The sequence below is a fragment of the Cyanistes caeruleus genome, chromosome Z, assembly GCF_971803275.1.
Source record: "Cyanistes caeruleus chromosome Z, bCyaCae1.hap1.1, whole genome shotgun sequence".
NCBI classification, from domain to species: domain Eukaryota; kingdom Metazoa; phylum Chordata; class Aves; order Passeriformes; family Paridae; genus Cyanistes; species Cyanistes caeruleus.
In genome coordinates, this window is record NC_141732.1 from 1,929,161 (window position 1) to 1,953,554 (window position 24,394).

General features: G+C 41.3%; 1 long non-coding RNA gene across 1 annotated transcript; it reads right to left on the bottom strand.

Moving 5' to 3' along the window:
* Positions 1-17,551: 17,551 nt before the first annotated feature.
* On the bottom strand, positions 17,552-23,796 carry LOC147647971 (uncharacterized). The gene is made up of 3 exons (XR_015280528.1): positions 20,969-23,796; positions 19,333-19,508; positions 17,552-19,109 (listed from the first exon to the last, which is right to left on the bottom strand). It is a non-coding gene; the product is annotated as an uncharacterized LOC147647971 (long non-coding RNA).
* Between the last annotated feature and the right edge of the window lie 598 nt (positions 23,797-24,394).

A 24,394-nucleotide genomic window follows, 5' to 3' on the forward strand; every position in this document is an offset into this window, starting at 1 on the left:
GAGTAAGGAAAAGGGGGAAAAAAGAAATCTCTTTGGGGTGGTGAAGCGGGGAAAGCACACAGAGGTGGAAGAAGTTGAAAAGCTCCCCAGAAATAACAAAATTTTAAAAAAAAAAAATATATATATATTTTTATATATAAAAAATATATATATTTGAGGTTTTTTTTGCAGTAGTTTGCTTTTTGCTTGTAATTTTTTTAACCTCTTTTCCCATAAGTATTCACTAAATTAATTAATTAGGGACTCAGTAAGCAACATCAACCTTGGATTCAGGTTCTTGGGAGAGAGATTATTGTTCCTTCTGCATAAAGAATTCACTTTATCAAAGGTATGAGGTGTCTGAGACACCTCAACAACTGACCTGACAACTCTCCACACAGACATGATCTGGACTTTTGCATTTCTATCTGTGGAAATTTGGTTTTTTTTGAAAGCTCTGCATGCCAAGGTGGAACGCAGTTGTGTTTTGAAGGTGAATTCGATGAGTGGAAGGGGAATGTTCTCCTACACGTGGCGGAGATTTATGGCTGGATGGTATCAAATGAACTGTAACAGCCCCCCAATTTTTGCTGGTATTCACAGAAGCTAATGATAAAATAAACATTTTACAGGCTGCACTTTTTTATCTGGGGCTTAGTCAGCTGGATTCTGTCTGGTGGGGAGTGGTGTCCTAAGAAGTGAGGGTGGCAGCCGGGAGAGGATGTTGGTGCCATGGAAAAAAATGCAATTAGGGCTTTTTCCCAAGAGGAATTTAATATAAAGGCACTGAGTGAATGCCCTTCACTACTCTGGGATTTAACTCATGGGTAATGAGGTAAAAAAGAGAACTTCAGTGTTTCTAAAGAGTGTCCTTTCTGCCACAAACACCCTCAAACCACTCAGTAATTTATGAAGTCTGATGGGCTCAAAAATTTCAAGGCAACACAAGGAGTGAGACAGAGAGGAAACGAAGCTCAGAACAAGAAAAAAAAAACCAAAAAAAAAAAAAAACAAAAAACTAAACAAATGAAAAACCCCCCAAAAAAACAAAACATAAAAATGGTTTATTCTAAAATCAGGAAATTCTTCCTGATCCCATGGTGCTGAAAAGATAATCCTGAGTGCACTGCAAGGAAAGCTTTCCAAGCTGGCAATTTAGAGCAGCCTAACAAAAGATATAGCCAAAGGCTAGGTAAGGTCTTGGAAGGGAAAAATACCTAGAATTTGTGAGAGGAAAGGGAAAACTGTTCCATAATCCTAAAGTCAAGTTGTGAGAAGCTTGAAAAGCTGAGCATTTCATGGTGAATACCTTGTGAGTAATATTAAGAGTATGTTTAAATGTGCAGAATGTCTTTGCTGCTGCCACTTCAGCAAATGAATGTATTTAAACCGTTTTGCTAGTGTAGGTTTACTGATCTCAAATCCCCTTTTCGAGATCTGTATCCAGATTTTTGCATTTCTGGTGGCTCAATCCTGAAAGGCAACTCAGCTCTGCATTGCCGGGGACCTGGAAAGGCAAAAGTGAGGAAACTTTAGGGTTGAGATAAAGAAATGTTAATAGAGAGAGCCCAAATGAACAAGGTTTTGGTTAGGATATTTATTCTCAGTTTATATCTACTTTCTGCAGGTATTCAGTGCTTAATCATATTATCTTTAACTCTTATTTTCTAGGCTTCAAATGTACTTTAAGTGAATTTATTATCCCCACAAGGATAATTTCAATCTACTTTTATCCTCCTGGTAGTTCTCCCTGCAGGCCCAACTAAACTGACCTTGTTTTTTGACTAGAAGTGCCTTGAATTTTATTTCAAATGACCCATATAAAGACAAAGAGGAACCTGCTCCAAGGAGAGTTTCAAGGAGAACAACCATCATTTCCTGGAGTGTTTTGTCTTTGTGGAAGCAGTAGCACAATTGTGAGGGATTATTATATGGACATGTTTGGTCCATCAGGACTTTATCAAGGAGGGATCAAAACTCACTCCTGTCATCAGGCCTGATTTATCTGAGCAGGTTCCAGAATGTTTTGTTTTATGACTTTTTAAAAAAAGGTTCTTCCTGTACAAAAGTTTAAATATGATATATAAAAAATATATTAAAAACTTTATAGAATTATAAATATATCTTATATAATATATAAATTATATAAAATATAATAATCAATACATATATTAATAGATAAATATTAATAATGTAAGAAAAATACTAATTTATTTAATAAAATAATGTGTGGATATATAATATACTATATATAAGTATACATAATAATTATATATAAATATATAAATATATAAATATATAAATATATAAATATATAAATATATATTATTATATATAAATATTAAAGTTTAAGTATAAATATAGGTTTAAATATAATAATATTTAAATATAAATTAAATGTCTTTATATATTAAATATATTAGATACATATTAAATATATTTAACATAATTTAAATATATATCTAAGGTCTGCCAAGAAAAAGGGATAAAAATTGTTTAAAAAAATAAATATCAAATTCAATGACATATGTTATCACATAAGGTACCAAAAAGTTAATATACTGGATATGTATTCAAGAAAATTCCCTTCTCTGAGAACTTTCCTCTTTATGAAAAGAGGCTGTAATGCTGTGCTGATCTGATATTGTGCCATGCAATATTTATTTTAGCCATCCTGTGGGCCCCCAGATGAACCCAGGACAGCCACAGAGATGTGACAGTGCAGCCTCTTCCCAAACCTTTTGTTAAAAAAAAAAAAAAAACGAAAAAAAAGGAGAAAAAAAAAAAAAAAGAAGTGAGGTCTGACTCATCCCAAAAGCCCAGTTTTGATGGACAACCACAATTTTGGTGGTATTTGTTCAAAATTTGTTATGAGTGGTTACATGCCCATAACCAGGACAGAGGGCACACATGTGGGAGAGCCCTGGCTCGAGGCCTGGCTGTGATTCATGAGGAGTTTTTCCCCCACAATTTATGCTAAATCAAGAAAATCACATCCTAAGGCAGATTCAGCAGGTTTCCCATCTCCATGAACCTTTTTTCTTCCCCACTCCTGTGCTTGTGAAATAACTTTGTTGAGTTGAAAACTTCCCTGTGCTGAAAAGATTTCATCTCTGACAAAATTATTTTGTCTTTCAGAAAGGACTTCCTGGCAAGGGGCTGCAGCCTTTTCCCCCCAGAGCTGGAATCTACATCCTTGATTTTAATTTTTTAATGGGCCTGGAGCAAGGGATCTGTTGGAGTCAGAGGCACTGAGAGTGTGCCCTTATCTCTGATACCTGGCTCTGACACCCAAGAAAACACTGAATTTCATATCACGCCTTGAAAACAAGTGTTAAATAGAAAAACTAAGAGTGTGTGTAAATTAGAGAGTTTTCTTAAGTCACTGGGTGAAAAAGTTAAAGTCTGGAGTTTAAACAAGTTTGGAAAACACAAGATGAAGGATTTAGGGTGTTGTCTCTTGTCCTTCTTCTTCCTTCTTCATCTTCTTCTCGAGGTTTTTGGGTGGCAGTGAGTGATTGGGCAGAGAATGCTGCAGTGCAGCTCACAGGTGTTGGGTCATTGGGTCACTAAGAAGAATAAATGACCTGGAATCTGTTAATTGGGTAAATGGAGATATAAAAGACCTTGCAGAAGATCTTTGTTGGCCATTTTGCACCTTTTCTATCTTAGTGCACTCAGCTCCTTGTGCCCTGTACCCATGAAATGCAGATAAAAGGAGAATAAACAGCCAAGTCTGAACAGGAGAAAACTGCCTCTCTCTCATCAATCCCAGTCCAAGGGGGAAAAGAACCCAACCACAAGTGTCCCATCAGGACAGGATCCTGCAGGTCCTGGGAAGCTTTTAGAACAGCTCTAGGAAAGGCAGGAAAGCCCTGAGGGTTCATTGTAGGGTCTGGCTGGTACCAAGCCTGCGAGATGAACACTCTGTGACCCCGAGTGGATGGAGGCAATTAGTCTGATTTATGCACCTGCAAACACAGTGCTGCTCCGTGCAGGAGTGGTGAGTGAATGCTCTCTGGTGACCATTTATGAAGGCAGAGTGTTAAAAGTGTTAATGTGATCAATAAAAAAGGGAAAGGGCCTGGGAGCAGGACTCAATCCAAGCTGTCGAAGCTTTACAGAACACGGCTGCAGAAATAAATATTTAGTAACTCTGCACTGAAGGTGCTGCTCTGTTGACAGGATGAGTTTCATGCCTCACAGCACAAAAGTTATGAGATTTCAGTCAGTAATCAAATAACTGTGGGGTTTTTTTTTGTTGTTGTTGTTTTTTTGGGGTTTTTTTGTGGGGAAAAAAGACACGACCTCTTTTTCCCTGACTTACCTGTGATTAAAAGAAAGTGTCCCACCTTCTATCCCCTCTGCACCCCATGCTTTCCATTTCTGGGCAAAAACCAAAATATGTAGGGTTAAAAAAAAAAAAAAAAAGAAAAGTACAAAGAGAGAAGAGGTGAAGGAATAGGAGAAAATGTGTGTTAACCACTTGAAATTGGTGTGGGTGTGCAATAGATGCCACTACACAGCTCTATTACCTGGTTGGAGTCTGAGGTGGAATTGTGGTGGCCTCAAAAATGCTCCAGAGCTTGTGATTTAGATCACAGGGAATGGACTGAGACTTAGACATGAAAAATACCTGGGTATAAAAAAAATTATAAAAATAAATATAAACTATATTAGTAAAAATATATTAATTAATAAAATATAAAAATATCAGTTCCTGTTGGAAAACAGATGGCATTTCTCTCACTAAGGGATTACCACATCGTGTATTGACAGGATGATGCTTTGTAGATGCTTTCTGTTATTAACTAATTTTACAAATTTATTTTTAGACTAAATTCAGACCACTTCACACAGAGCTTCCAGCTAGGACAGTGAGGGGGTGCAGAGGTGCAAGTAACACATAAATAATAAAATTTTGGCACGTTTCAGACGAGAAGCTGGAGATTTTCAGACAACTGAGAACTCTGGCAGGTAAGAGAGCTCTGGAGAAATTACATCCTTGGCAAGGTCTTCCTGCTATGAAATACCTCAATAACCTGTTAAAATGTTTTCTGGCTGCTGGAATCCTCCAGGTGAGTGGTGCTGCACCTTGAAATCACATTTCCATGAGTGTTTCCAACTCCTCAGCCTCTGGGGAACTGCACCACACCCACCAAAGGGCGTTTTTCTTAAAATCAGATTTTCTTAGCCATGAAATTTTCATGACTATGAGGGGCAAAGCTGCAAGGGCGTATTTTCCTGATAAGGAGTTACCTGTGCCAGGTGAATGGTTGTGACAAAGCTGCAGGAGAGAGGGGGAGAGGGCAGGGAAACCTGTACAGGTGTGAAATAAATGGTTTGGCATCCAGCAGCTCTGAACTGGAATGTGCTCTGGAGAGAGAGAAGGGGTGATAAATTGGCACCTGAGCATCCTTGAATTCCCAGAGTGTGTCTGTTCACCTCCTTGGAGATGGTGAGGGAATGCCCCAGCACAGAAAAGACTCCTAAATCAGGGAAAGTTTTGTGAATAAATAGCAGAACTGACTGCATTTTTATTAATGTATGGGCTGCAGCCACTTGCAAATTAGTTTGTTTCTCTTTGTAAACTCAGTGTATTTCAGACATTCAAAGTTCATGAACAGCTTATAATGCCTTAAATTATATTATAGCTTGGTGCCTAGGACAAGCAGGGAAGATAACAAGATATGGGTAGTATTTTGTTAAAAGTGAGATAATTTTTTTTTTCCTTTTCAAAATTGAAAATGTATTATTAGAAAAACAACCAAAACACTAATTTTTAAAGTAATTTCTGAAAGCACTTCCATCAGTGTGGTTCTGAAGTCACTCCCCACTCAGTGGCAGCCAGAATCGGTTTCTAACACAATTTTCAGCTGTTTTTGTGCTTTTCAGCAGCACTTTTGAGTCTCTGCAATCAAGGTAATGAGACTGAGGTCAGCCTCAGGTGTCCTGGGCGGTTTTCCTGTAAGCAGACATGCCCAGGAAAGTGAAAATGTTGAAGTGTACCTGTTCCCAGATGAAGTCTCACATGTATCTTCACTGATTCTGTGTTTTATGGCTTATCTCCAAAAAACTCCAAGGAAAAATCGCAGCTCCAAGAAATCCTTGGCGAGGTTTCATGTGTGTTCAACAATTTTGGGTTTTTTTTCCTGTGTATTTTCTTTTTTCCTTGATCACTGAGAGAAACCCCTCAATATTATTTCAATATTTGTTTGCTGAAGATATTGCCTTATTTCCCAGGAGGAGAGTTTCCAGTGAGATATCCCAGCAGTGGAAATTGCTTCTTTATATGTCTTGGTACTTAATAAAAGTGTTGATTTATTCATTTTCACTTTTTAACTTCTTGAATGCTCACGTGAGTCCTACTTTTAAATGTACTGGGCATGCTGGAGTGGGGAGTGGAATCCACACAGTCTGTCACCCTCTGTAGTCATTTACAACACTGTTAACTCAAGTAATTATAATTATTTTTATAATTATTTTATATAATTATTATATAATTATAATTTAAATATATTATTTAGTATTTATTTATGTGTTGGGTTTTTTTTTTTTGTGTTTTCTGTTTGTTTTGGGGTTTTTTTGGCAGGTTTGGTGGAGGTGGTAAGAAGTAAATTCCCCTGTAATAAAGGAACACATTTTTGCCTTCATGCCATTCAATATATTCCCTGCAATTTTTTTTTCTGATTACTCCTGTGGCTTTCTTGAGCAAGAGGTTTAATTGCAAACATAGAGAAGTATCCCAGCATATTTTATTTACATAAAATATATCAAAACCTCTCAGTTAAATGAATATTATATTATATTATATTATATTATATTATATTATATTATATTATATTATATTATATTATATTATATGTTATATATTAAGGTTGTTTTCCAGTAGCTTAGATTATTTTTTTGTGGAGCTTATTTATTCCATAAAATTGATAGTTGCAAGGAAAAGCTCTTCTGCTTTCTTGCCTTTTCCTTTTTTTTGGCTAAGTTTAAAAATCCCAGCTGTCCTGCTAAGGTAATCATTACCAAATATATTTTAGAACACAGTGCAATTTTCTCTGTCTGTGTTAACTTTTGTAGAAGGAAAAAAAAAAAACCCCAAACAAACCTACACAGGACATGGTTAAATATGATAATTTAAATATCTAGTTATTTAAAATAAATTAATATCTGGTTAAATATCTTTTATTTTAAAAACAAAAAAAAATAAAAGGGGAAAGATATAGTCAAGAAGAAAGCTTTTGAAAGCACAGAGTACTGGCCTCAGACTGCTCCCACTGAAAGTGCAATTATTGACTTCAGTGATGTCAGCACTCATGCAGCTCATATATTTTTATTTTTTAAGCCTATTTTTATTTTTTCCCTCAAGAGCTACACTTGCCTGCTGCAATAAAGAAAAATAAAATCACATTTGAAAATCAGGTGGATGAGGTAAACTGTGAGATGCTGCAGCCAAAACCTGAGCTCACCTGACCTCAGGTCCTGTGAGCTCCAAATTCTGCTGCACGTGATGGGGAGACAACCTGTCACTCTACAACTCATGAGAAAAGCAGTTTTTTACAGGCCAAGTGTATTTATTTTGGTTTGCTGCACTAAAACCTTTCTGTAAGGAACTCCTCAGCTTCATCAGAGCAGTCACACCAGGCAAATTTTGTCTCAGTCAAATAAATTTGGTATTATGCTCAAGCAGAGCACTTTGGAATAATTTATGAGCAAGCAGAAGTCCCATGTCCTGGTTTTAAAATGAAATATATTTCAAAGGTTAAATCTCACAAAAGTCAGAGGAGCTTCTAACCCATTCATGGCTATGAAGAACTTTCACCTACAGAGATTTTTAAACTCTCCAAGGGTTTAAAATGCTGGTTTGTTTTTCAAAAATGGGACAGCAAACTCCACATTTGGAAGCCTTATTCCAGGTTATATTGAGTTATTGCCTTGCCAAAAGGCCATCCTTAATGGCTCACGTGTTTCTTTGCAGAGCTAACAGCAGGTTGGGCATTCTTAATTACACACATTTGTTATTTACACTCCAGTCAGCATTTCAGGAGCCCACAGAAATATCCTGAATGTAGATGTTTGTACAAGAGTGGCAACCTTTCTATATTTTCTAGCAGTTAAGTGCTGTACATTCATCACTGTCCCTTTCTCCATCTCATATCTGTATATTTTCCCCTTTCACCAATGTGTACTAGTGAATATATATTTTACCAGTATAACATCCTTCTGCAGTAGGTTTCTAGGTCCTTCACTTTCAAAGCACTTCTTTTCACTTGTTTTATACACAAACCCCCACCAAACTTCTTTTAAGCCTTCATTTAAACTTCATTTCACACCAAGCCCATCCCAATTCAGCTGTCCAAACTTTGCATTTCACCTCCTAATTATCTGAACCTTTTCCAAACCATTCAGTTTTTTCCCCCCAGTCTTATCTTTTCCTTCCAGTGAGGCTGGTCTCAACACATTTTTTGGGGTGAAAAATTATTTTTTTTTCATTCCTGTAGAATTTTTTTCCCCTGCTTCCCCCCAGAATGGGCTCAGAGGAGGTGACAGGTCCACAGGTCATTCTGCTGCTGGAGACAGTTTCCTGCCTTTGGAGGAGACCTAATGCATGTGGTGTAGAGCACCAGGTGATCCCAGTTCTCTGGGACTGCTGCTCCACAGAGGCTCCTGCTGGTTTCAGTACTGGAGCTTTTTTAATCTTTAATTTTCTCTTTTTTCTCCCCTTTTCTTCCAACCCCCTCTTAAAAAAAATTAAAATAAATAATTTATTTACTTATTTATTTTGTTCCTTTCATAGCCAGTGCTGAAGATGCTGGGTTCATTTTTCACTTTCAGGTTTCCTTGGTGTCTCATGGACCTTGTTGACCAGGCAGCTGGAAGCCCAGCCAGCCATCAACGAGACAATGACCAGCTCTGCTGAGCCTCATTTTACTCTTCCAGCAGGGGATAAATCAACAGTTCTGCTTTAAAAGTGATTGCTGAGCTCTGTCACTGGTCCTTTAAGCTATCTTGATCCTGATCTGTTTATTTATTATTTTGTTTTCAATCATATTGTTGTCCTTTGCTAGACAGCAAATTCCTCAGTGGTGTTGAAGGATATTTTGATTTTCCCATAGAGGAAGATAGATTTTGCTAAATCTACTTGCTAGGAAAAAAAAAAAAAAAAAAAAAAAAAAAAGAGAAAAAGGTGGTTCTTCTTATGTACACTGCTATTTCAATTTCTACCCATGATTCTATGAGGAGTCAGTCTTCCCTGTTTTTTTTTTCTCCTGGAATGGTCAATTCCAAGATCTCCTCAGAGCATAATCATGCCTTTTCATCAAAGATGTGGGTGTTTTTGTCTAAAGTCACACAGTCCTTCACACAGAAATAAAGTACAGGTCATATTCTGAAGTTCCATAATATCTGATTTTTAAAATCTAAAATTAATGCAATATTAATGCCTGCTTAATGTACTATTCATTAATACAAATGAATTTTCATTATGCATTAATTTAATTATTGCCTCAGGAAGTCGTAGCTGATACTTCTGTGCCTAGAGGGGCACAATTATATTCAGCTCAAGCTTTACCTCCCTGATTTGGGCTTGCAGAGTTTTCTGCAGAACTTCTCTGAGGTGCAGCTCTGTTTGAGGTACACATCCTGGGAAGGTTCTGAACACCCACATCTGCTGAGGCAGCTGCAGAAACCACACTTGTGATTCCCAAACTAGGGAAAAAGTGTCCCATAATTCAAATTTGTCTCTTTTTTATTTCTGTAGAAGGGTGGAGTTGGCTGGTAGAAAGCCTAGCAGCTTTGTTTCTTGTAGAATTGTGGAATCCCAGAGTGGGTTGGGTTGGAAGGGGCCTTAAAGAACTTCTCCTTCCAACCCCCTTGCTGTTCTTTCTGTTCTTCCTTTATTAAATAAAAAAGGAAAAGAAAAAGAAATTTTTTTTTATTTTTTTTTTGCCATGATTGGCTGCAAAATAGAAAATACTTATGCCTTCAAGCAACTTTTTAATGTCATGCTCCCAGCTTTACTATCAGGTTCTGATAATAATCTTCATTAACAACTCAAAATTACTGCTGCAAATTTTGATTATTGTAATTTGTATAACATTAAACCACGTACATTTTTACACACTGACCCCACAAGAGGGATCTTTCCCTCCGTATTCCTTCTTGAGGGAAAAGGTGAAATATATTTTATAAGGGGCAGCTTTTCTTCCTAAGGATTTTGGGTGCTCCAATGAGCATCTGAAAATGAAGGATATTCTGTGCACAGGAGTTGAATGGAATTCATTCCTTTGCCATTGACCACCAAAAAACGGAGGCATTTGTCAGCCCTGAAATTTGTTTCCAGGGGATGGATGCTGTGAACACAGCATCAGCTATTCCAAGTGTTCATAAACAATTTCACCTTGTGTTTCTCACTGTGTTTCAGGAGAAAATAGACTGAAAATCCGTATCCACTGGTTTGGGCTTAGGCATTTAAAATTATATCCTGTATCACTCCAGCCTGAAAACTTTATATTTCCAGCCAAAGAGAAACAGATACCACAGAAGGTTGGGGCAGCAGAAAATAGAAACAGAAAATATCTATTAATATTTAAAATTCCTTGTTACCAAAAATAGGCTTTTTGGGATTTTTTCACCCCCCCAGTGTTTTATCAGAACCCGAACACAGCAAGACAAACGTTTATTCCTAAGTGAATCATTCCATCTGAAATATCCCACATTTACCTTTCGATAATGTGTGCACACAGGCATATTTTATGGTTTAATGTTTCAAGATATTAATTTAATGTTTTAAGACTTTTTGGGTTTGTTTCTTTGTTTTTATTTTTATTTTTGTTTGCCACAGCTGATGGTAGCAGTTTAGCAGGATGAAACTTGGTGTGGCACAACTGCTGGCTGTGTAAGGAGGAATAAATGCTGCACTCAAAATTGGCAAAGCCCAGAATAAACTCGTGGGTGTCATGGACTGAGTCCCAGGCAACTTTCTGTGGCAGACAAATACTTCAGAAGATACAAAGAAATTGCCTATTATGTACCAATTTATTAGTTCATTTCACATCAGGCTGTGATTTATACTACACGGCTCCAAAGGGATGACAGAATAGAAAGAATAAAATGATGGGATTTATGCTTCAAAATGTATTATGAAATGGACCAAAATAATAGTAGTTAAAAGATGACCTTAGAAACACCTCCCAATGCCTGTGCAAAGAAAATTGAAAGTGAAAAAGAAGGATAATTGTAGCATCTCATTTGAAACGTGATTTCCCTTGTTTGCATTCTCCTCCAAAAGCAAGAGGATCCCTATTTATCCTCATGACACCCAACAGTAAAAGGACTGGAGAGGTGATATTATCATTGGTCTTTGCTCAGACAGCTGCATTGTCTCGACAGTTCGGAGCGTTGCAGAATTTCAGAATTTTCCCTTTTTATTTTTCATTTTTCCTTTAGTAACGCAGAAGTTGTGAAAAGCAACACTTTTGTTATCCTGGCGAATTCTGAGGGTGCACAGCTGAAATCCATAATGGAAATACTGCCCACAGCAGTATTTCTCCCTGGAGCCTCCCACGTGCAGAGACCATCAATGTGTTCACCCAGCCCGCGAGGGGCCAGCAGAAACAGTCAATGTTAATAACGTGGAGTTTTTACACAGCTTCATGGGGACGCCTTGAAAACTCAGAAACTCGGGTGGTTCGAGCTGCTGTGCTGGCACAGAGTCCTCATTTCCTGGAGAATAATTATCTGCTGAGGCTCCCGTGGGACAGGGGGGACGGGGGAAGGGGTGACCTGTGGCGGAGGCGCGATGCCATGAGGAGGAGCATCCCAAGAGAAGAGCGAGCAGGAAAACCTCCAGAGGCGGAAAAACAGACATTTCTCCTTCCAAAACACACACTTCATCTTCCATGAAGGTTATCCATGAGATCCTCCTTGGCCTTGGCCAGCCCCATGAGGCCTCCCCTTCTCGACGTGCCGTGATTTCGTAATGCGGAGATTCCCTCGCGCTCATAAACGCCATTAACAATTTATTTTGAAATCGCGGTTCCTCCAGATATTTTGCTCCTTCGCAAAGTTGTCTGAGCAATGACCAATGATAATAAAAATAATAATATCACTTCTCCAGTCCTTTTACTGTTGGGTGTCATGAGGATAAATAGTGATCCTCTTGCTTTTGGAGGAGAATGCAAACAAGGGAAATCACGTTTCAAATGAGATGCTACAATTATCCTTCTTTTTCTCTTTCAATTTTCTTTGCACAGGCATTGGGAGGTGTTTCTAAGGTCATCTTTTAACTACTATTATTTTGGTCCATTTCATAATACATTTTGAAGCATAAATCCCATCATTTTATTCTTTCTATTCTGTCATCCCTTTGGAGCCGTGTAGTATAAATCACAGCCTGATGTGAAATGAACTAATAAATTGGTACATAATAGGCAATTTCTTTGTATCTTCTGAAGGATTTCACCCGCACTAATAAATACATTATACTGAATTTTCGTAAGTGGCTTTTGGAGAATGCAAATTCAGAAATCTCTGCTTCTGGAGGAATTTAAATTCTTGACATTCAGAGCGCTGAGAAGACACAGGAGTTGGGGCCTGGATCATTTTTTTGTTTTGTATTTGCTTTCCTGGTGATAAAAACACAGTTACCTGTAGCCATGGAAGTCATTTGGTGAAAGAAACTCCAGCTAAGCACCGCAGAAAATAATCTGTTTATGATGACCTTGTGTCAGTGCCAGTACAAAACTGTCTTCACAGCTGAATGCTCTAGCCCTGGGGATTACTAATGATGGAAAGTAATAGCTTTTAAAGTTCTAGTCACCTGAGCTGTGTGTCACATACATTTAGTCCCGCTGGAATTAAAAAACCCCTCATTTATGCAGTATCTTTGGGGATGTTTTCAGAGCAGCAGTATCACCTTGGTGACAAATTCACATGAATTTCGGGCACACTGCAGTAAGACCCTGTTAGTGATGAGTTACCTCCAGGGAGCCCAGGAGATCAGAGCTGCATGTGGCCATCTAGAAAACATTGGCCACTCTCTGTTCTGTGGGTGTTCAGTAAAATACTCTCTGGAAATGCTCAGGGAAACAAATCAGCAAAATACCTATAAGAATTTCTCATTTGTTTCAGTTCAGAGATACAGATGAGAAGAAGCACTTGGATTATGGGGAAAAAACAACCCCAAAGACTTGCAGGCTTAAACAAACAAGGCATATCTCTTGTGACCTTCAATTCTTTCCTGAATGAACTTTCTGCACATCTGTTCTCTACTGAGCCCTGTGCCCTGGCCCGTCCAGGTTGGAGACATCAAGCCCTGAAGATGCCAGGTGTTATTTTCCTTGGAAGGTTCTACTCTCAGTGCAGGAGGTCAGTAAAAATTTTATGGGTATCTCTGATTTCTCTTGAAATCTAATGCTCATTATTATTGCCAGACCCCATGAAAACATAAAGCAGAAGAAGCGGTGCTTTGCCAGAGGTGTTTATGCCACAGAATGGTTTAGGTTGGAATGAAAATAATCTCACCAAATTAAAATTGTGTTGGATTAAAAGTAATCTCATCCCACCCCAGGCACGGCAGGGCCAGCTCGCAGTGTCCCAGGAGCTGCCAGCCCCAATGTCCAGCCTGGCCTTGGGCACTGCCAGGGATCCAGGGGCAGCCCCAGCTGCTCTGGGCACCCTGTGCCAGGGCCTGCCCACCCTGCCAGGGAACAATTCCTGCCCAAGATCCCATCTAAATCTACGTTCTTTCAGTTTATGGTGTAACCAGTTGAAGTTTGGGTGAGCCTGAGGTGGAGCGTTCAGCTAAGTGTCTGCACTGCAAGGCAGCTACGTGATGTTAAATGAGAATTACTTCATGTATTCAGTCTTTAAGGAAAGGAAATTACCTACTTTCATTGGACTTGTTTTGTTCTTTTTAGCTAGTTTGGAAATTTATTGAGACAGTGTGTTTTTTTAATCACCAGCTGGAAGTGGATGATTAGTCACAGATGAACAATTGGCATGGAAAAAAAAAAAAAAAAAAAATATGTGCATTAGCAAGTATGGAATACAATAACTCAAAGAAGTGTATAATGTGATTGTATGTAAAGATTTTAGCGAAGCATTTCATATAAGGGCTCATAAAATTTGCCCTGGAATGTGTAACTCAGGTCAATTGGGAAAAGCATGAAGAGAAAATTACCAGAAGATCATTAAGAAGTGCCATGATAAACAGTAATGTGCTGGGGTGTTGGAAGGTTGGTGTTGGGAAATCAAAAGGATTAACACCCACTGTCAAACACTCAACAGCATGAGCTGAGTTCTTTTACAGGCTTCCAGGCAAGTTTTTTTTTTTTTCCCTTCAATCTTTATACAGCAAATATTTCTGTGATAAAGAGCACTGAAAGCACCTTGTCCAGACAAGGCAAACCTTTGGGCTGATCAGAAATTTATCAATAGGCCTGGCTCCACACTGATTTTCTCTCTCAAGCTTCTTCTGTCTGTCAAGAACCAGATTTTGACAGCAATTAGCAAAGTGCTATCACCGAAGACTACCCTCTCCTTTGTAATATTGAAATCTTGTCTTTGGCTCTGACAATAAAGCTAAAAATACTCGTCTGCTTCCAACAAAACCCATCTCGTGGGATTACGTGTGAAAACAGAGCAGGTACACTCTGCTGGCTCCGTCATCAGTAAAACAAGAAGTCACAACAGTTGGCAAGTGACAATTTTTGATTTTTTTTTTTTTTGGAAGTTTTAAAAATGTCCCCACGGCTGCTTCTGTCTGAAAGGGCTGATTATTGACTGCTGCAGATTTAATAATTTTTCTCAGGTTGAGGCAGTTTAATTTTATCTGCTGGGAAAAGTGATGAAAAGAAAACCAGCCCACCTACTGGAACCAGCAGAAGCACTCGGAGGATGATGGAACATAAAACAGCACAGTATATATGGTCAGGTGGTTTAATGATACAGTTGTGTTATTTCATGATAATTAGTGTCACTTGCATGAAAGCTCATCCCTAAAATATATTGATTTACTCAGAAATTATCTGCTCCAATGGTACCCTTAGGGACAGCTGTGAGTAATAACAAAGGGAGGAGATGTTGGAGCTGGATGGATGTTCAGGCAGGTGATTTACATGAGTGTGGGGTATACAGGTACAGTCCTTCTAATTAAAGAAGAAATTACCAAAAAAAAAATATAAATTTTTGAAGTGAATAATTTTTTTCATGTCGTGTGACTGACATGGAAACTCCCTCCCCCCTACACTCATTTTGCTGCTTGTGAGATTATCACCTTTATGATTCAATGTTCAGTTCTCTCTCCATCTCAGATTTCTCAGGTAACTGGTTTTGTCAATCTCAGTTTTTTTATTCTGAGCTCATTGCCAGGTATCTGAAGGTATAGAGGTATAGAGAGATATCTGCACACCCAGGAGTGATTTTACTCAAGTAGGGTTACTTCTCATCCTCTGAGGAGTTGTCTGCACTGCTCCTTGGATTTGTGGCACCCAGATATTCAAGCTGAAGAAAATAATCACTTTTTATTTTTGTGCTAGAACAGGGTGGCAGAGGAGCTGTACACCAGATTCTGTGCTGACCTAGTACTGAAACCACTAGCAAAGTCTGCAGTGGAAAACAGCTTTAATTTCAAGCAGCTGGGTGAGGGGCAAAAGGGATGGCTCACTGTCATAAAGAGCAGGGACTATTTGTGGGTGCTGTTAAAATGTCCAGGTTCCCAGTCCATCATCACCATGAAATTAAGAGAGTTTTAGGGAAAAGCACACAAATTTCACAGCATTATTGACACAGTCAAGCACTGCAGGAGTTTTGCAGGAGCAAGGCTCAAGGTTTCACCTGTGGGGCAGAACTGTGGGCAAACACCCTCCAGGTCTTTCACCTCCTCCAGTCCTCCTGGTGCAGGAAAGGTGATGCCACGTGCTGTGATGAGCCCCAGCAGGAAGCAGAAGCAGTCCTGCTCATCCTTCCCAGCCCTGAAAGGCACAAGAATCAAAGTAAATCCAGTTTGTAATTGCAACTGCTCTGTGCACGCAGGACCCTTTCTCTTATCTCTCTGGTTAAATGCACACTGGCAATTTTGTGTCTCGTCCAGAATGTGGGGGGGGGGAAAAAAAAAATAATTGCTGGAAGGTCCTCCCTTTGGCACTGGAAAATAAAAAGCAGGTGAGAGAGAATAAAAAGATATAAATAATGTGTAAACAAAGGAAATAAACAAACTGGAGAGCTGGGTTTTTTTTCCACTTCTCTCAGACTTCTTGATCATCTCTGTAAAAACTTATTGGTAAAACCCTTTATCTAATGAACCCATATAATCACTGTCATATCCATATAATTGCTACTGTTTAAAATTCCACTCTATTGGAATTCCAGCATTCCCTTCACCCCCTTTATTTTTCTCTTCCCTTACTTGCCTATAGTTCTAAATTGCATGCTTATCTCCCAAAAAAGGTTTTAAAAGCATAATATATTCATGTAGAAAAGAGATCATAGTGACAATTGAAAGGATCTCTTGAATTGCATCTCTTCTAGTAATCTTGTTCCAGCTGTGCTACATTATTTCTTTGTCAAAGAGTAAGAAAAGCATAGTGTGCCCTCTGAGCTCCTTGTCTTTAGGGACTGGGGAGTATAAAGCAGAGTGAACTCTGGAAGCACAAAGATTTCAAGATAAACATATTTAGCAATTATCCTCAGCGTTATGTGGGAAAGATCAAGCAAAACTAATCCATTTTTTTTTTTTTTTTTTTTTTCCAAATCAGAGATTCAGTCTCACTAGAACAAAAGAGAAAACAAAGAGAAGCCTGCTTTTACCCTTCCCAACACCATCCACGTGGCCATTTGCCATCTAGATGTTCCTGTCAAGAAAAGGGAAATATCAGAACATTTCTCGTGTCAGCATAACATCAAAGCAGCGCAGTCAAAACCAACCCAGGTGACCTTGACATGGAACTGGTCCAGGTTAAACCACCAAGATCAATACTTTGATAACTCTGGAAGGAGCTCTGTGTCCCCCACCCCGACGGAGCTTTGGCAGGTACACACCAGCCCCAGCCTCCCACAGCTCTCACGTCACAGCATCACGTCCCTTCCGAGGTTCCTGCAGCTGATTTTCCCAGAACTCCACACCTCCAGCCTGGTGGAGAGCAGAGGTGTGTCAGAACCCTGCATTATAGATGAAGGTCACTGGTTTTCACCCGCGCTGGAGAAACCCTGCTGTACTTCGGTGGGGGCTTGCCACCAGCTCCAGCGTGACAGTGCTGTCAGCAGCCTGACAATTTCCTCCCCAAACCATCCTTTTGAGGGCTCAGTGCTAAGCCAAGGCGTGCAGGAGGGCAGAGGTGGCGAATTTAGATGTTGTTGTGGGTGTTTTTGAGGGAAGGTCTCGTAAAGAACAAGCGCACTTCGTCGTTTTGCAGGGCTGACCTTGAGCCCCTCGGTTTTCTTCCAACAAAAATTGAATTTGTGGTCTCACTCTTCGTGGGTGGCTATATCTGAGCAATATTGTGTAAAGTGCATTTAAGCTATACATTTCAAAAACTTCCACTGCTTAGGAAAAGTCTGAGGGTGGGAATACATGGGCTAGAGGAGGTGTGCTGGCTGGAGCCACCAGACAAACTTTTCTATGAAAGGATTTTGTGGTTGTGCATCAGAGGTGACACCCATCTATCGTGTGCAAATTTAGAGTGCACAGATCCTACAGGCAACTGTGGATTGCTGTCTGTCCTGATTGGCCTTTTGACTTCAATTCACTCCCTTTCCTTGATGAAATGTGATTTTGTGCTAATTATTTTATTTCTTTTTAAACACTCATACTGGATTGCATGAGTTTGAAGTCTCTATTTCATTAGCTAAACCATATTATAAAACCCACTGAATCCAAGGTGTCCCACACCTTTATTTGATGACCTGAGGTTTTGGGGAAGCAGTTGTCCATTGCTGTGCTTCCTGAATCAATGCTGCTCTGGAGGAGCCACTGAGTTAATTTATGCTTTTCATCCCACGGTGCTCGTTCAGTCTGGCAGCTGTGGAGAAGGTCAGGGGAGGTAAAGCTGTGTTTCTTAGGTTCCAGGAGCTCTGAGAAAACCTGGGTCACTCTAATTACTGCCCGTCCAGGCTCAGCATCACGGCATCCCTCCTGGTGCTTCAGAGAGCCCGGCAGCCCCGTGCACCTGGGCAAAATGGAACACACTTTTTGTGTCATGCCCTCGCAGGGATGGAGTGGCAGTCACCTGGGAGGCAGCTGGATTTGCCTTTGAATGAAATCCTCTGAAGTGAAGCGGCTTAGCTGCCTTTTTGTCAATAATTGCACCTGCTACGTGGATCAATCGCCAAACCGTGCGTGGCACTTCCATGATGTTTTCCTCGCCAAACAGAGCCCTTGGTGGAACAAAGGAGCTCTGTGCCCTGTGTGGGTCGAGTTTCTGCCTTGCTCTTGCAGTGGCACCTGTGTTCTGCCCAAACCCAACCCAACAGCTGATAAATTCTACAGTTTTGGTTACGTGAGCTGAGTTCCGCACCTGGAACTTGTCCTGCCCACGTGGTCCGACCAGTCTGGGTGCTGAGAACATTTTCCTAATCATCAGCCTAGAGTTTAGATTCCCTCATGGATCCCGATTTTTCTGAGTGTCCCAGGGCCTTCACAAATTGTCCATTTCGTAACAGTTGAGTTTCTGGCCCTGCCTCCCCTTGAATTCATTCCTGTGTTTCTGAAAGCGTGACCGCGCATGAAAATGTGGAGCAAATGGTGCCAGACATTTTCTACACTTTGAAGGGAAATGTTTCCACCCAGGCATGTGAGAATTCTTCAATATTTAATAAAAATAAAAGTGTATAGTATTTGAGATAATGAAGATCAACACATGCTGGCAGTTTCTGGTTTAAGCTTCTCCTCTGAGTGGGTTTGTTCCTTGTGACTTCAGAACAATAATTGTGTAAAGATGGTAAGTAGTCAAAAGTAAAATACACACTTCTTTATTATTTAGGTAGAGCTTGAATTTACTGAAACAGGGTTGTACTTGGTTATATTAAAAACATATCTGAAACAAGGGGAAATGTGTTCATGTTGAACATATGCATTCTTAAAAAGAATCTTCAATATTTTTAGATGAAATATCCAGAATCAGACACTTCTGAAAATATGATTAAGAATTATGATTAGAAGCAGAAAATAATAATCTGAATTTACTCCCCCCCCTCCCAGTTTCTATTATTAATGATGTAGAAATTCACCTCCAGAAATAAACCCCGAGGAGACCCCAGCTTTTAAGTGCTTTTCACCCCGTACAGGCTATTTCTGTCTTTATTTTCTTTTTCAAATAACAAGCATAATTTTATGATGTGCATTTCACTTACCTCGTAGAGAACAAAATACTGCCTCAATTAGAGAGACACTTGAGCTGCAAAAAGACTGAAGTGTTCAGCATTCATTGTCTTCCTTCAGGCTGCGAGGATAAGGCATAACCTCTCTCCTGGTGGTAATTGTTTGCTGCATTTATCACATTCATTTTCCCTCCCTCTCAAAAATGTGGCTGAAGAAGGATGGAGGAAGAGGAATAGCTTCAAGCAAGAGGGATTGAGCAAGCCCTATCCTCAAATATTACACAGCATTCCACAGAACTGCCAGAACCACCCTCTGCATTAATCGCGTTGGCTGTCTGCATAATATTTGTCTAAGAAAATGCTACACTTTGTGAATTTAAAACCACGTCACTGAAAGTAAAAGGAAGGCCTGAATTAGGTGCACATTCAATTTTTGATTAGTACATTTGCATGGTGCATCTGTTCTAGGCAATATTCTCAGAAAAACTGTGGTCACAGACTCACAGAATGTTTCGGGTTGAAAGGGACCTTCAAGGTTATCCCACCCCAGGCAGGGCAGGGCCAGCTCCCAGTGTCCCAGGAGCTGCCAGCCCCAATGTCCAGTCTGGCCTTGGGCACTGCCAGGGATCCAAGGGCAGCCACAGGGCTTGCCCACCCTGCCAGGGAATAATTTCTTCCTGATACCTAATCCAAATCCACTCACTTTCATCTTAAGGCAAATCCCCCCTTGTCCAGGCACTGCATGTCCTTGTAAAAAATATCTTTCCAGAACCCCTTTAGGTACAGGAAAGCTGCTCTAAGGCAATATCTAACATTTCCACTCCCTTACTTCCAACTTAATTTTGATTAAGATCCACAGACACCTGTCAGGGACCACAGTATATTAAAATCCTGCAGTACATACTGTCTTTGAGGTGAAATCTGGTGGAATCAGAGCAGAAAACAAAGGGGCATGAAGCAAACCACTGTGCTCAGAGGTGAGCACAGAGCTGATGGCACTGCAGAGGCTAGAGGAAAAAACCTGTATGTCTCTGGGGGACTCCCACATCTGGCAAGAAGCCCTGACCTAAATAATGTACAAGTACAGAAAAGCTGAATATTGTTGTCTTCCCCTTTGGTGGTGAGGACCAGGCATAAGGGACACCTAGAGGTGTGCAAAGCACACATCTGGCTGCATTTCAGAATCAGATGTGATTCAGATGATGAGTTGCACTCTTCACCCACGTAATTGTATCAAGAAGAAGGCAGGTAGGGCAGTGCAGTGGAGGAGCAATCCTCATCTGATGGGCTCACCACATGATGAGGATCTCACAGCCTCAGCCACACCAGCAGACCCACCCTGCTGTGCCACGCTGGTTTTCCTCTCCAGGAGAGAAGGGGCAGATTTCTGCTCCTCTTGCAGAGAGAAGGGGAGGATTTCCTTCTGCCATGGCTGTCCAGGAGGGCTGGCATGGGGGTGGTGAGCTCCTGTCCTCCCTGCTGCCCACCAGCTCACTCACCTGTGTGCCACTGCAAGGATGTGCCAGAGTGGGAAGGGGGACAAGGGAGAAAAAAACCCCTAAAAAGTTTGTGCCTCTGTTGGGACCGTCCCTGGGAAAAGCTTGTGGCACATCCTCTCTGTGGCTTGCAGATAAATCTGATGTTTTTCTTCCCGTTTCATGCTTCTCACCTTTTATCTAGCGCCTGTTTTTCAAGTGTTCACACTGCAAAACCAAACAGTGTTTTCTAGGTAAATAAGCAGAGTAGCACAGAACGTATTCTCAAGCACGGAGTTTTCCTTGTGCTGAGAATTAACTCTTTGGTCTTTGTTCCATTGTCGGCTGCAAGGAATAATTAACATCGGACAAAGAACGAGTGCCACTGTAAGGAGCAGCACAGCTGAGATCTCTTGTCTCATTTGCAATTACGCCTGGAGCTAACAGGATCACATAGCAGGCTGAGATCCTGCATAATTAGCCAGGAGACTTCAGTGTAATAGGAACAGAAAAAAAGGTCATGGCGAAGAGGCAGGCAGAGATGCCAGTCATGCAGCTGTGCCTGCTTCTGCATTTTGCAGTCTGTGCAGGCAAACCTGAGCACTTACCCCCTGATAAAACCCATCACACCTGCACACACACCTGTGTGGGGCTGGGCAGCCCTCAGGAGGGCAGGGAAAAGGTGCCTCTTGCAGCTTTGCTCCTCCTGCAAACCTGTGGCAAATTCCAGTCTGCACCTTCAGAAACTCCGTTCTCTTCCTTCCTCGCTCACCTGCCCTCACCACTGCCCCTTAACTCCGATTTAATAAAGGCTGTGGATTAGTATTCGTGGGAATGATCTTTCCTGTTCTCAAAGTAACTAATTCCCCTGCATGCAATCGGGTTGTTTCGAGATGAAAACAGATAAAGAAGAGGCCCCAGTGAAACAGCTGAGGTGTGCATAAAGGCAAAGTTGGCATTTGAAATCACTTTAGCCAGAATTGTGTCATATGAATGAGTCTTTCAAGCAGGTTGGCTATGAAATTAATTTAGGTTAATTTAGGTAGGGGTAACTCAAGTGCTCAGGTCCAGACCACACTTCTTAGAGACTGAGAGACCTGGAGGGTCACAGGACTGCTGGGGGATTAAGTTCAGAGGAAGGTCCACTCTTTTCCCCGCTCCCGTCCCTCCATAATGAATATTCAGTCCAAATAAACTGGATAGAAAGAAATAAAACCAAATTCTGTGCTGCACAGGGTTGGGACAGCCCTTTGGAATGGGAGGTTCTGACTCTGCCTGTGCTGTTTTTGGCAGTGGTGCTCCCAGATCCTGGTGGCTGGAAGAGCTGTGTGCAGGGACCAGCCCAGCCCTGCCTCCTTCCACTCTGGCTTCACTTTCTGCGTGCTCTGAACCACGGAGAGAATGCCAGGCCAGCACCACGGGGAGGCTCAGAGATGCTGAGGCAGAATGGGAGCTGGAATCAGCTGCAGTGTGACTCTACCAGCACTGCTTGCCTGCTCCTAAAATCTCTGCCAGGAGTGGTGCTCAAAAAAGTGATGGGAGCTCAATTACTGCTGGGCAGCTGAAAGCCCACCTTGCCCCACGGCTGAGGTGCAAGCACAAGGATCTGTGTGAGGGCTGCCACAATTAGTATTTTTACTGCAGAGCTAGAGGAAAGGCCCCTGGGGAGGATGATAAATAGGAAAAGGGAAGGTTATCAAAGTGCCTCTCCCCAGCACAGCCTGCTGCACACGTTGCCTGGCTTGAAGTCTGTTACACTGGCCAGGGAGAGCCGGTCCAGACTGTCTTGAGACAGTGAAGGAATGCTAATGAGCCTTTGCCTGTTCAGTCAAAACACTCCTTTGCTGCAGTTCAGGAGATGATCTGGGCTGCAAAACTGCCAATACATTCAGTTGATTCACTGTGACGTCGGAACACAACCGAAAGGATCATCTGTGTGCGCATGGGGTCCAGAATGAGGGAAAAAAAAGGCAGCTCTGAGAGGGTCCTCAGTAATTTAACAACAAAATTGTACCAATGGACGTTTTCACAAGATAGTGCAAGATGATTTCATCATCACTTGATGGTGGGAACCAGGGGGTGTTCCTTCACAGAGCTGTTGGGTGGGTGCCCGAAGGAAATCACACCATCAGAAACCACAGCACCACTCACACTGGAACATCAATTCCACTCTCCTTCAGCCTGAACAAGGCCCTTGGTTCTGTGGTTGCTTGAAACCGAGGTGTTTGCTCACCTGACTATTTTCTGGTGGCATCAAGGGGGGGTATCAGGCAGCCCTTCTCTTTGGTGTGATGGGGATGCTAGGCCCGTACCCTACACCTTATTGTGGAGTTTCAGCACTCCATCACCTGACTTGAGGAGAATATTCACCCATTCAGGCGGTCTAAATGCACAACAGACCTGAACCCAAATAGAAGGTAACCCACTGGAGCAGAAATTAACCACAAATGTAATTTTTTTTCCCTGCAGGCCAGAGGAATGCTTGCGGCAGAGGCAAGGGGAAAAGACTGCTAAACGTTTTTTAAAAAGCCCAGACTGTAGGGGTTGAAGTGCAGTATTTTGTGCCACGAAGGGATTAACTGGGACATGTTTGCTGAGCCATTCCTGCTGCCCACTCCACGTTTGCAGATGCAAACTGTGCGTGCCATTCAGTCAGCTCAGCTCTTGCAGCGGGGGCCAGGGCTGAGTTTTCCTTCACCACATCACACCCAGCCCCTGGGCAGCTCTGGTTTGGAAGCCTGGCCTCGGGATCCCAGAAATATTTGGGGAATGTGGCCGTTACTGAGTGAAAAAGCCACTTGTGAATAGCTGGCCTCAGTGCCACGGCTGAACAGCACTTTCTGTCACGGCTCAGGAGCTGGAAGGGAACGGGGAGGTGGAGCAGCCAGTGCAGGTGGTGAGTGGCATGTGCTATATATGTATATTATATAAATATTGGGTCAGATTCTTCTGGAAGCCGCTCTGACTCCCAGCTTTGTGCTCCAGAAAACCTCCTCACTCATTCACTGGTCAGCCAGGGCTCCTGAAAAATATGAAAATTAGATACTTGCAAATCCCTCAGTAAAGGGAAAAGTGGCTTTAAAATAAAGAAGCACTTCTGACTTTTCAAGTAAGGCTGAAAAGTTTCCATGAGAACTCCTAAGGGAAAGGTAACTGGGGACAAACTTCTCAGCAGGGCCATTTGTGACTGGACAAAGGGGAAAAGGGCTTTAAACTAAAAGAGGGTCAATGTAGATTAGATATAAGGAAGAAGTTTTTTGAAGTGAGGGTGGTGAAACACTGAAAGAGGTTTCCCAGAGAAGTGGAGGCTGCTCCATCCCTGGAAACACTCAAGGTCAGGCAGGATGAGGCTCTGAGTGACATGGTCTGGTTCAGGGTGTCCCTGCCCTGTTGGACTATTTGGCCTTTAAATGTCCCCTCCCACCCAGACCATTCTGGGATTCTGTGGCAGCAAACTGGGGGTGTAAATAAAACACCTACGAAGATGCACTCTTCTCCCCATCCCCATCAGGTTTTTTTTTTTCTTAAATGGGAGAAAATTATATCAGTGTACATCAGAAAAACAGCTAGATTAGGTTGATGTGCTTAATCAACATCTTTGTAATACTGCTTCCACTCTT